Source organism: Impatiens glandulifera, unplaced genomic scaffold, assembly GCF_907164915.1.
Source record: "Impatiens glandulifera unplaced genomic scaffold, dImpGla2.1, whole genome shotgun sequence".
NCBI lineage: Eukaryota > Viridiplantae > Streptophyta > Magnoliopsida > Ericales > Balsaminaceae > Impatiens > Impatiens glandulifera.
This window is the reverse complement of record NW_025919233.1, coordinates 14,132-28,262: the sequence shown is the minus strand read 5'-3', so window position 1 is coordinate 28,262 and position 14,131 is coordinate 14,132.

Genomic DNA, 14,131 nt, shown 5'->3' with positions numbered 1-14,131 from the left:
GATGTGGGTTATTGTCAAGTGAAGATTCAAATTCTTTCACATGGTTGTTTAGAACTTGGTTGGAATGTATGCATGATAGACCTCCCAATGCCATAATCACAGACCAATGTCGATCCATGGCGATTGCAATTGAGAAGGTATTTCCTAAAACGCATCATCGATTTTGTTTGTGGCATATAATGAAGAAACTTCCTATAAAACTTGGAAGCCATACTGAATACCATCTAATAAAGAAGAGGCTGAAAAATATTGTATACAATTCCATAAATATTCAACAATGCGAAGAGGATTGGAATAGACTAATTGAAGATTATCAGTTGGAAGATAATGTTTGGTTGAAATCTTTGTATTTGGAAAGATCTAAATGGATACCTGTTTATGTCAAAGGACAATTTTGGGCCGGGATGTCAACATCTCAACGGAGTGAAAGTATGAACGCCTTCTTTGATGACTACGTGCAGTCCAAAACATCCCTCAAACAATTTGTCGAGCAATATGATAGGGCTCTGTTGAGAAATATCGAGAGAGAAAAGAAATTGGATTTCCAATCGTTTAATTCTTTGATACCAACTGTTAGTGGATTTTGCCTTCGAAAGGCAATACCAAAACTTATACACTCCAGATATATTTAGATTGGTTCAAGTAGAAGTTAGAGGTTTGATGTTGTGCGACATCTCAGCCATTGAAGAGGAAAGTTCAGTTTCTATATTTAGAGTTGAGGAAATCATGTTGGGGGGTTAATGGAGAACATCTAAGAGATGTTTCTTACAAAGTACATTACACCGAAAAGGATTGCAATGTGAAATGTGAATGTCGATTGTTTGAGTTCAGAGGTATTTTGTGTAGACATATCATGGCTGTGTTGAAAAAATGAGGGTGAATGAGGTACCAATGTATTATATAATGGACCGGTGGCGTAAAGATATTAAGCGTGGATATCAAAATATCACCAACATTTATGATTCAGATATGTCCGTGGAAGAAAAAAAACGTCACAATAGTTTAACTCGATTGATGCAAGATTTTCAACAAGTTGGAGTAAAATCTGAAGTAACTTGTTCTTTTTGGATGAACGGAATAAAAGGCTTGAAGGAACAGTTTATGTCACTTAATCATGGAAGCACTGAAGCATCTAAAGACCAAAGCACAGAAGCATCTCCATCTCCATCTCCATTTCAATCTCCCGCTACATCCATTTTGATACACTCTCCTAAGAAAGTTAGAAGTCGAGGACGACCACCAACAAAGAGGAAACAATCTTTAATTGAAAAAATCCCCAAGACTTCGAGATAAAAAAGAAGGGAAATACGGCCACAACATCTACAGTTTTGGATTCAACACAACAACAACAATGGAATGATCCACTTTCAACTCAATTATCCTTCACATCACTTTTGTCCTCTCAAGTATATGTCGAAGATCATGCGTGTGGTGATAATATTCAACGAAGATAGTACTTATTTTGATCATGTTATAACTTTGAATATTTTTACATTTTTATCATTCTTGTCCTTTCATTTTTAACGAAGATAGTCTAACCAAGTTAAAGCAAGTTAAAAACCAAGAGAAAACAAGTTAAAAATCTAAATTTCGGGTCCCGAAACCACCTTTCGGGTCCCGAAACACCTTATTTCGGGTCCCGAAACACCTTATTTCGGGTCCCGAAACACCTTATTTCGGGTCCCGAAACACCTTATTTCGGGTCCCGAAACCACATATTTCGGGTCCCGAAACACCTTATTTCGGGTCCCGAAACACCTTATATCGGGTCCCGAAACACCTTATATCAGGTCCCGAAACCACATATTTCGGGTCCCGAAACACCTTATAACTAATAACTACTAACTAAATAAATGCCCAACTAACTTGGTTACTAACATAATAAATACTAACTAAATAAATGCCCAACTAACATAATAAAGAAACAGGAACAACATCTTACTAACATAATAACTACTAACTAAATAAATGCCCAACTAACTTGGTTACTTTTCAACAAACATTTACCTCGAGATCCACAAATAGTCAAAAAGCACACTCTGCCCAATAACCTTGGAAATATAAAGATTCTCTTCTCTAAAGAAGACAAAACTACCATTCAATGCAAACATTTTCCCTCCAAAACCGGCTCTATATAAAGAGAGCTTTCCTAATCAAAATAACACACCTCAAATCTTAAACTCTCTCTCTATCTACTATCAAAATCATGCCTAGCAGAACTCTAGGAAATTTTCTGAGCATCGATTTCGAATCATGTATGGAAGAGTGGGACGGAAATCACGGAAAGAGGTTCATGTTTGAATCTTTAATTGACACCGGCCTTCGAACCTTTCTCGAAGAATCCAGTCCCATTCTCATTGATGATGTCAAGACGTTCTTCAGGAGCGCTTGCGTCAGGGGCAACTACATCGTCTCTACGGTAAGAGACCATACTTTCTGGCTTGATGAAGCCGAATTTGCCTCCATGTTTAACTTGCCCACAGAAGGGTTCTCTGACTTTCCAACCATGGTGGGAAATGCGGAATATTATTATGCACTACTCCTCTCTGGAACCACTGATCCGGTGGAAAGCTATGGGTTAAAAATCCGCCTCGCTTCTCACTTTCAACTTCTTCTTGAGATTGTGACCCGGTCCATCCTTTGCCAATCTCTAAATCAGCGGTATTCCAAGAATACTTACAATCTGATGACCCACATTGTTGGCAAATCCACCATCAATTGGTCAACGGTCATTTTCCAACACCTGAAGAATATGGTGCTAACCAAGAAAGGTCTCGGTTATGCACCTCATATAAGTAAGCTAATCCTAAAGTACCGGACAGAGTTCGGACCGGGCACACCTGCATCCTCTTCAAACATTCTTGACATGGATGCGGTGGAAGAAAGGCTCTCCAACATAGTTATTACATTTTAAGTCCTTCCGTCTTATGTATGTTAGTTTTCACGTCGATTTTATCCTTTGGCAATGTTCTTTCACTATAACTCTATTTCAATACATTTTTTTATCATTCTTGTCCTTTCATTTTTAACGAAGATAGTCTAACCAAGTTAAAGCAAGTTAAAAACCAAGAGAAAACAAGTTAAAAATCTAAATTTCGGGTCCCGAAACACCTTATTTCGGGTCCCGAAACCACCTTTCAGGTCCCGAAACACCTTATATCGGGTCCCGAAACCACATATTTCGGGTCCCGAAACACCTTATTTCGGGCCCCGAAACAACCTTTCGGGTCCCGAAACCACCCATTTCGGGTCCCGAAACCACTTATTTTATACTTGGTTTTTAACTTAGTTTATACTTGGTTTTTAACTTGTTTTAACTTAGTTTATACTTGGTTTTTAACTTACTTTATACTTGGTTTTTAACTTGTTTTAACTTAGTTTATACTTGGGTTTTAACTTAGTTTATACATGATTATAATTGAAGACAAAAAATGTACTAAATTAATTAAGAGTTGCTCTTTTCATACAACTTATATGTTTCAGGACATTCTACTTTTAAAATGTCTACAAACTTCTGTAAGATGTTCTTGATATTTTTGTTTAAGTTTGAACGGATGATCATTGCAGTGTATTTGACTCGCAATGCTTCAAGCATTCCCCTTGCCTGTAGGAAATTATAATTCAGCGGTTATTAAAGATTTGTAAAACAAATAAAATGTGAAAATATGTAACTTACATTTTCTATCGTTATACCATAATTCCAATTTGTTGTATCGCCCGTGTACCAATGAATATGTCTCATACAGTATATTCCACAATCCATTTTATTTGAACTGTCTTGCCAAGGTAATTTCAAAACATTGAACGGGAATTGGGCAATTTTATCCGCGATCCCTTGGTCGATAGTTTGGAAGTATTCCACAACGTTCTGTACCTGTTTTACCAAAGAAGTTAATAAACACTTTCAAAGAAGTCAATACATTATGTGTAAAAAAGACTTCAACGTTACCAGTTGCCGAGTTGTGACATATTTATCATCCCATTCAATATCTGGGTCCAGTGGGAGGTTGTCGATGACTTCAATTGCTTGGTTTCGCATATTGATGACAACCACATAATAGTGATTTTCATATAAAATTGGGAAAAATATCTGCAAGAATATCACCAAGATTCAGATGACACATATAATAAAAAATCAGATAATATAAAAAAGGACTTACCAGCTTAGCAGTTTTCATGTGTTCGGGAGTTAATTCGAAAATTCTCATTTCTTCAATCAATCTTTCAATGAAAAGGTCTTTCGTTCTCCAAAAGTCCTGCAAATGAAATCAACATCAGAATAAGAGATAATTGGTTTAAACAACAATGAAAGATATAGAGACTTACAGAAACGACTGTCGAAAAAACTATTTTCGAGTCGGAAGTTGATTTGCAGTGAAGAGTGATCATGTTTGCCCACGCATCAATTATCCCACTTTCAACATGGCATTCATTTTTTATTGATTGAAATTGCTCTATGTTGATATTGGTAAGCTCGGATACATAGAATACTTCCTTGCTGAAACCAGATAAAGAAGAAAACAAGTTAAAAACCAAACTTTCGGGTCCCGAAACCACCCTTTTCGGGTCCCGAAACACCTTATTTCGGGTCCCGAAACCATCCATTTCGGGTCCCGAAACACCTTATTTCGGGTCCCGAAACACCTTATTTCGGGTCCCAAAACCACCATTTTCGGGTCCCGAAACCAGCTTTCGAGTTCCGAAACCACCCTTTTCGGGTCCCGAAACCACCCTTTTCGGGTCCCGAAACCACACTTTCGGGACCATTAATTCAGCCAAACAAACATAATTTAACAAACTATGAAATCTTGATTTACCTCGCATTCGAATCAACTGCATAAATGAATCCCACAACGACTTCATCTCGGTATTCCATATTGACAAAATGATAGAACTCTGGATTTCTTTGCTTGTTATTCTTCATATATTGAGATTGAAGGCGTGCTGGAATTTTCATATGTCGCACTGGATTTCTCCTTCTTTTTCTTGGAGATCCATCTTTTTCAGGTACTTCATCTTCATCTTCCTCTTCGAGAACACCCTTTTGACCCACCTCAGTGTGAGCCACCTCAGTTTGAGCCCCCTCACTGTGAGCACGCTCAGTGTGAGCCCCCTCAGTGTGAGCGTCCTGATCGTTTACCCCATCATCCTCAGTGGGTGTTCGATCTTTGAAGTATCTGTGCATGGCATCCCTAAAAGGTTTATTAATGTCCATTGCTCTATAAATTACGTGGATGGCGTTGTCATACATTGGCGTTGCATCCCAGCCTGAAGTTAAAGATTCTAGTCTTCTCGTGGCTTTTTCAATAAACAACGTACATTTAGCAATCCACGCCAAATTCTCTGTAAAACTCAGTTTATCAACGTCCGGACCTGCCGTGTTAATAGGTGTTATATTCATAGGTGGTAGGCCTTGATTCATAAGTGTTGATTCTGACCTCCTCATTGGTGGCCTCTTCCGAGGTGGTGACCTATTCCTAGGTGGTGACCTATTCTTAGGTTCTGCTGCTGCTGCTGCCGCCGCCGCCTTTGGGGTCTCAGACACCCCCTCATTCATATCCTCCTCATCATTATCCCCCACATCATTATCCTCCTCATCGTTCTCCCCCACATCCCCGGTAGTGGAATTCGTCCCACAACGCTTCCGCGTCCGAATCCTCCATTTTCAAACTCCGTATCCAGTCTAAACTTCAAAGTCGTGTCATTCCAACATGACAGTATTGGAAATCGACGGTCATTAACTCCTCCCAATTGTGGGTTGCTCACCCTATACACGTAGCACAACTGAAAACAAACATATGTTAATTAAAACCAATTATTTTTGCAAACAGAGAAATTAATTAACGGATAACTTACAATAAGGAACGTCTGTGGTCCTTGGAAATGTTGTTTTTCATTCTCCTTCACTTTTGCGCATGATTGAACTAATCCTTCAAGTACAAATTTGCACCAATTGAACTTCTTGATATTATGAACATCTGAAATAGATTTTAGAATTCTATACCTGCAAGGGGAAAAACATATTTGAGGATTTATTAACATGTCATATAAGTTGTCATGCAAATGAAATAACAAAAATGATAGTACCTTGATAGTTAACCTAGGTGATCACACCAGAGAAAGCAGCTGACAATAAATAATACGAAGTCTATCTTAAAATTGTTGTCAGCAGCTTTGTTCTCAATCATTTTCGTCGGCATAGCAGTCACTAAAGGAGCGCCATTAATAGGGTTACCCCATCGAGTCCTAAATGCCTTCAGCTTGTCATCAGTCTCGTTATTCTGATATTCTACAATGTCCAACTCCCCTCTAGGGAGACCCAATACCATTTCAACATCTTCTTCTTCGATTTTCACTTCCTCGCCATTCTCTAGAGTGAAAGAACATTTATCACAGTCAAACTGCCTCACTAGATAACGAGATATCTCCCCGGGGCATTTTGAAAGTGATAATGAAAGTAGATGGCCAAAGCCTATTGACTTCACAGCCTCCTTTTGATCATTAGACAGTAGTTGCAGAAGATTGAAAAGGCCAAAAGAAGATGTCCTAGTTAAAAAAAGGTTGTGTGGGGCTGCTTTGGGAGCTGCTGCTCTGGGGGATTTCGGAACTAATTTGGGAGCTTTTGGGGATTTGTGAACTGCTTTGGGAGATGCTGCTTCTTGGGCATTCTTTTTACGTTTATTTGCCCTACAAAAACAAAAGATAAACATTTAAAAACCATGAAACAGATAATCTAAGAGAAACAAAGTTAAAGCAAGTTAAAAACCAAGAGAAAACAAGTTAAAAATCTAAATTTCGGGTCCCGAAACACCTTATTTCGGGTCCCGAAACCACCCATTTCGGGTCCCGAAACCACCCATTTCGGGTCCCGAAACCACACATTTCGGGTCCCGAAACCACCCATTTCGGGACCCATAACAGCCAAATATTACAAAATCAGATTTATGGGTCCCGAAACCACCCATTTCGGGTCCCGAAACCACCCATTTCGGGTCCCGAAACAACACTTTCGGGACTCATAACAGCCAAAAACATATCAAAATTCAATTTTGGGGTCCCGAAACAACACATTTCGGGTCCCGAAACAACACTTTCGGGTCCCGAAACCACACTTTCGGGACCGTTCATTCAAAAAACATATCAAAATCAAATTTCTGGACTATGTAATCATACTTTCGGGTCCCCGAAACAACACTTTCGGGTCCCCGAAACAACACTTTCGGGACCCATAACAGCCAAACATATCAAAAATCACATAAATCATCACATAGAAGCAAATAAACACAAAATAATCAACCATTTCTATAGTTAAAATCATTAGAATCAGCAGAATCATAAAAATCCATAACCCTAACCTTAACCCTAACCCCAACCGCAAAAACCTAAACGGTCTTCAAATCATCAAAATGTTTTAGGATTCTAAAGGAGATGTTATTTACCTTGTCCTTGGAGATTTTGGAGTCTTGCTTGGAGATGTACCTGGACCATCAGCCTGAAAAAGAGAAAAGATATTCACGAATGCAGACAGTGAAGTGAACGGAAATACCCGAAGGAGAAGACCTACCATTTTCGATCGAAAGAAAGAAGATGAATAAAGTTGAAGAAGTCGGGGATGCCGCCGCCGGAGAGAAAAATCGCCAGAGAAGAGAAAAATCGCCGAAAAGAATAAATGAAAAGAAGAAAGACAGAGGAAAGAAGAAGGGGGAAACTGAAACGTTTTTTTTTTTTTTTTTTTTTTTCTCTCTCCTAGCTGGCAAGGCCACGTAGATTCGTGGCCTTGCTTTCGCTACTCATTCGTTGAAAATATCATTTCTCTTATTGTTATTTGTTTGGTACCACAAATTAATATTTTATAGGTAAATGTTTTTGTCTTTTTTTGAAAGTCAACTATATGAAAGGTTATACAACAAGAGTATGTATATATTTGAATGGGGTATATAAGAGTATTTTAGACTTTAATTAGTTGGTGTTGAATAGAATTTTGAATTAAAATTTTGGGTTTATTTTTATTGTTTTTTGATCATATAAATTGAATATGGATTTGTAATCTTCATTTTTAGGTTCACATTTAAGAGTTTGCTATGAAATAAAAGTAATTACAGATAATGTCATTTTTTAAATAAATTTAAATTCAGTAATACAATGTCGTTATAGTTTATTAAAAGTATATATATATATATGGTGGAAACTATTCAAATTTTTTAATAATCGAGTCCGTAAATCTAAAAAACGACTCAAGTTCAAGCCAATAGCAATTTTATCCATAAAAGTATAATTATATAGGTTACATAAATAAAATGTACATCAACTCAGAAAGCTCATTCTATAATTGATTGGGTTCACACAATAAACATCTCATGAGTCCCTTTCATAAAGAAGAAATCCTTCTAGACGTTTTCTTTAAATATCTCTTCGATAATGATAATATTATTCTCACATTAGATCTATTGACGCTTTACATGCATATGTTTACTAAAAATAATAGAGACTTCAATCGATGAAACATCTAAAAAACACCAATATATTTCATCTGCCAAGATTTTCATTTCCACTAATGTTGTTCACATTATTGAAGCCGACAAAAATGGACAAATGTAATTAAGTAAGTAAGGCCTTGCATCATTTTAGTTATAATTAAACAAAAAATCTACACAAGCTTGATTTTCATACTAATAAATGCATTTTTCTTGATTACAACTCATCTAACAAAGGTTATGAATGTCTTAACATTCCGTCTCGAAGTATATTTATTTCTCTACATGTTACTTTTAAGAACCCATTTTTTATTTTAAAAGTAAGAATCTTGTGCACTTGTATAAACCACCTCAAGATAATGAGACATTTCTTCCAATAATTATACTTTATTCCTCAATGCCACCTCTATCACCTCAAATCACTTCATTGTCTCCACCACCACCCTCTCCGACCTCCACAATATCACCAAACACTATATCATCTTCTTCTACTATTATTACTGTTCTTTAACACATCCAATTATTATAATAGTTCATGCATCTAAATATTTTAGTCATCAGATGATCACATGAAATAAATCACGACATATTTCCTCATCAGCTCTCACCGCTACTTCTTTCATTACTACACTTACATATTTTACCAAAGCTAATAATGAAGAAACATGTAATCATGTGCCAAATCCTACAACTATTCATGTCATTCTTTCTTTGGCAATATCTTTTTAATGGTTCATTCATCAAGTTGATATTAGTAATGTATTTCTTCACGAGTCTATACAAGAAGAAGTTTTCATGTCACAATCACCCGATATTGTCCATCCAGAATTTCTTAACCATATACGCAAACTTCGCAAGACAATCTACGTCTTAAACAGACTCCTCATGCTTGGTATGATACTCTCTAGACTGCTCTATTATCTCTTCATTTCACATAATTGAAATATCATAAGGCTCTCTTCACATATCATGCGCCTCAATATTCACATACTTTTAGTATACGTGGATGATATTATTCTCACTGACAATTTTAAATCATATCGGACCAAAATTATACTTCAATTAAATAAATTATTTCATGTTAAATATTTAGGTCAATTACATTACTTTCTTGGTACGGAAGCCACTTGTACCAAAGATTGCTTATTTCTTTCTCAATCCAAATATGTTAGCGATATTTTCACTTGGGCTAATATGCTCCAAGAAAAGTCATTACACACTCTTGTATTTATTGGTTCCTCTATTTCTAAACATGATGGTAATCATTTGTCTCATTTTTTTGTCTATCAGAACATAATAGGGGCTCTACAATATCTTATAATCACCCGTCTTCAGTTAGTATTTATTGTCAACCGAGTTTGTCAATTCATACAAACTCCCACCTCTCACTAGGGAACAGTTAAATGCATTCTTCGATATCTTCGACATACCACTCATCATGGGATCTTCCTTTGTCCAATTTCACAATTCACTTTTGTTGTCTACTATAATGTTAATTGGGCATGATGTCCTGATGATCGTTGTTTAGCAACTGAATTCTATTTTTTTTCTAGGTGACAACCTTATTTCTTATAATTCTAAGAAATAATTAGTAGTTGCTCGCTCTACTAATGAATTTGAATATCATTTTCTTGAAGATACAATTGTTGATCTTTGTTGGATTCAATCTCTACTTAGTGAACTTTGAGTTTCACTTTCTTATTCCCTAGTTTTATGGTGTGATAATATTAGTGTCGCATTTTTATCAGTCAACTTAGTATTTCATGCTCGCAAAACATATTAAAATCAACTTTCACTTTGTTCGAGAAAAAAATACTCATAAACAATTAACTACTCATTCAGTATATTTCTGCTGAAGATAAGGTGAGAATACTTTTACAAAATGTCATTCTTCTCATCGCTTTGCTCTTTTAGGTAGCAAACTCACGATTTGTGCCTCACATTTTTGTTTGCAGAGAGATGATAAAGTATTAAATAACCAAGAGAAATTGTAAGTTTATAAATTATTGTTAAAATTGTTGTAATAAATTATTATGGAAACACGAATAATCTGGGATTATAAACTTAATCAAACATAGCTTTAAGGGAGCTTGGTTCAAATAAGGGAATAAGAATAAGAATGGAATTGATAAATATGTGGAATGAGAATGTATATGATTGATAGAAGTGTAGTGTTTGGTTAAGAGTATTTATCATTCTCATTCACATTTATTAAAATTAATATTAATATTTCAATTTTTTTATTATATTTTATTTAATTAAAAATATAAAATATTATTATTTTTATATCAATATTGTTTAAAATATATAAAATATTTAAATATGATAATTTAATAAAATATAAACCTCTGATATTTTATCAAATTAATTAAACTTCTTCAAAATAAAAATACTTATAAAAAAAATTAAATAATTCAATTTTTTTACTAATTATAAATAAAAATTTATATATGAAAAAGTTTTTCAAATATTATATATTAATAGTGAATAAATACATTTAGATTAAATATAACGTTTAATTTAATAATATTATAACATGATATAATTTTTTTAATAATAATTTTTATTAAAACAGTTTAATATTTAATTTTTCTAATATTTTTTAAATAATATTTTTTATATAGAATTGTTATTTTATTTTTAGTTTTTATAATTTATATTTAATTTATTTATTGTAATTTTATTATTTATATATAATGTTTAAAAATAATTATATTATTATTAGTTATTGTAATTATTATTAAAATTTTATTTATGAATTATATTTTAAATAATTCTTAAATATTATTTAAATAATTAAAATTAATTCTTTAATAAATAAATAAATAATTTATTATTATGTTAATAATAAAACAATTGTATAATATAATTATAATTATGAGGGAGATAAAATAAGATAGTGGAAATAATGTGAAAAAAAGTGTATCACTCCGAATGAGATTCATTCCTCCATATTTAGTATTTATAGAGGAATTGATGAGTAATGATTATCCGAGAATCAAATCAATATCCTAAAATAAAACCTATTAACCAAACATGTCAATTATTCCCTTTCCCATTTTTAAGTACAAAACCAAATACCAAGCCTACCCTTTAATGTTTTTTTTATGCCTGACACAACATTATATTAATAACTTCTTTGTGTAACTGATTAATTGTTTGTGTTTTTCTTTTTCTTTATTTTTGTTAATAAAGATGTTGACCCACATATTCATCATTATTTTTATATTTTTTTACAATAATAAAAGAATTTGAGATTTTTTATTTTTTATTTTATTTTTAATGTAGAAAGGTAGCATGACTGTGGGGTCATCACTTTTTACTCATAACATTTGGTTTATTAAGAATTATTTTTTGTCAATTAAGTTATCTTAATATGTTAAAAGTTTTGAATTACAAATATATCATCTCAACAAGTTTAGAGCAACACATCAATCTAAAAAAACAAAAATTTGGTAAGTCGGTAACATATCAGCCTTAAGGTATAAAGTCAAATTAGACACCAATATATGTCAAAGTCATGATATTGTGAATCAAGGAAAAACAATTAGAATGATAAAAAGAGAGTTTGGTTGAGACAAAATGAACACTATATATTAAATGAAATTAAACATGTAAATAAAATGTTTTTGAGAAATTAAACTAAAATTACATCTCTATCCAAACCCTCACATCTGAAAATGGATTTACCATATTTACTAACTAAAATTATTCTCTCACTTTGTTCAATAATATCATTAGGAATTTGAGATACTTTTATGAAACAAACAGGATTTTAGAAAATTTTGAAAAAATCAAGGATATAAAAGTAAAGTTTTATTATTTTTTTAATAATTAGATAAAATAAACAATGAATTATATTAAATTTTTAAAAAAAATTAAGAGTAATATCATATTTCTACCGTAAAAAAAAATTAAAAAAAAAAAAAAAAAAAATCGGGTGTGCTTTCCTCCCATCCGAGCCCCTACATAATTCGTCCATTTCTGTGTACCATTTGAAAAAATTAATAAAAGATTCATTTACAAAGACAAATACAGGAATTTGAAGAACGTAGTTTTAATATAAAAAAATGTTCTTTCCCCCTAAAGGATATATACATTATTACTATCTTCCAGTATTTATTATGAATATATTTATTTATTTATGTGACGAAAAGACTTGAAAATAAATAGAGATTTGGTTATGTTTTTATGAATATTTTATTGTTGGAATGACAATAATAATATTTAGTAAACAAATTTTTATATATTTACTGGTTTATAATTACAAGTTCTAAGGTATGATTTTAATTGTTACCCCATTAGGTTACAAAACAAAATTATAAACATGAAAATTATTATTATTTTTTAAATAAAATTTATTTTTCGGAACAATCATAAGTGATAATTCCATTTCAATTTAAAGTGTTCAGAATAAAATCGAACAAATCTTTTATCTCTTCGGATAATACTTTTTTACATTTAATCTATCTTATTAATTAATAACAACTATTAATCACAATCAATTTTTTAGGAGTTAGATATTTTTTTTTTTTTCATTTGTAAAAGAGTGAAAAATCTATAATTCATATTTCATAAAATATACCTGAAAGATAGAAAAATATGTACTTATTTTTTTTTAGGAGTTAACATTTTTTTTCTTTTGTGAAAGAATGAAAAATCTATAATTCATATTTCAAAAAATTATACCATAGGAAAAGATGTACTTATTATATTACATTTACTACTTGTTTGGTGACGAGTTATTTAAAAATATATTAGTTTCATTTTTAGATGATAAAATACATTATTTATTTAGATCAAATATTAAAATATGTTTAAAAATAAAATAAATATATTTTAGTAATATAATGGATATATTATATTTTATTTTAGTATTAATCATTTTCAACAAGTTGGGGGTGGATTCGTGACGCTTTGTTTGTTAATTTTAGTAAACCAACAATATCCCAGGACAAAAAAAATAGCCCTTATACTATAATTAGGATAAAAGTAAGCTCCTAAACTAAAATATTTATAAAATTCATTTAAGATTGAAGATATTAAACAAAATCTATTATTAATATTAACTTACATGATGTAAGCATATTAATTTAGAAAAATAAGTAATTATATATATTAATATTATAAACATATTACTGAAAAAAATAATATTGAAAAAAATTATTTCCAAAAAATTATACCAATTTATATTCATATCCCTTAATTTTTTTTTAAAAAAAATATTGCACTTCTTTTTAGATGTTTATTTTGTTAATGCATGTTATATTTTTTTGTCTTCCTTTATTTTTTTCTTGTTTTATTTCAGTTCAATTGTATGTTGTAATGATATTATTTGTTGATTTATATAGATAAGACATTTTTATTATTAATAAAATTTAAATACACTAATATATCTACACTAATTATATTATATTTATATTAATTTTAGTAATATTTTGATTAACATTAAGAAATAATAAAATTATAAAAAAAATTATAAAATAATAAAATTATAATATTTAAAAAAATATATTTGTTGTTCAATAAGTTATTGAGATATTATATTTTTGATAAAAACAATTAATTCTCCGATTGATTACACTAGTTTTTAAGACTGAGATAATGTCTTAATAATAACATTATAAATAATAGACATCGGACGACTTCAATCATTA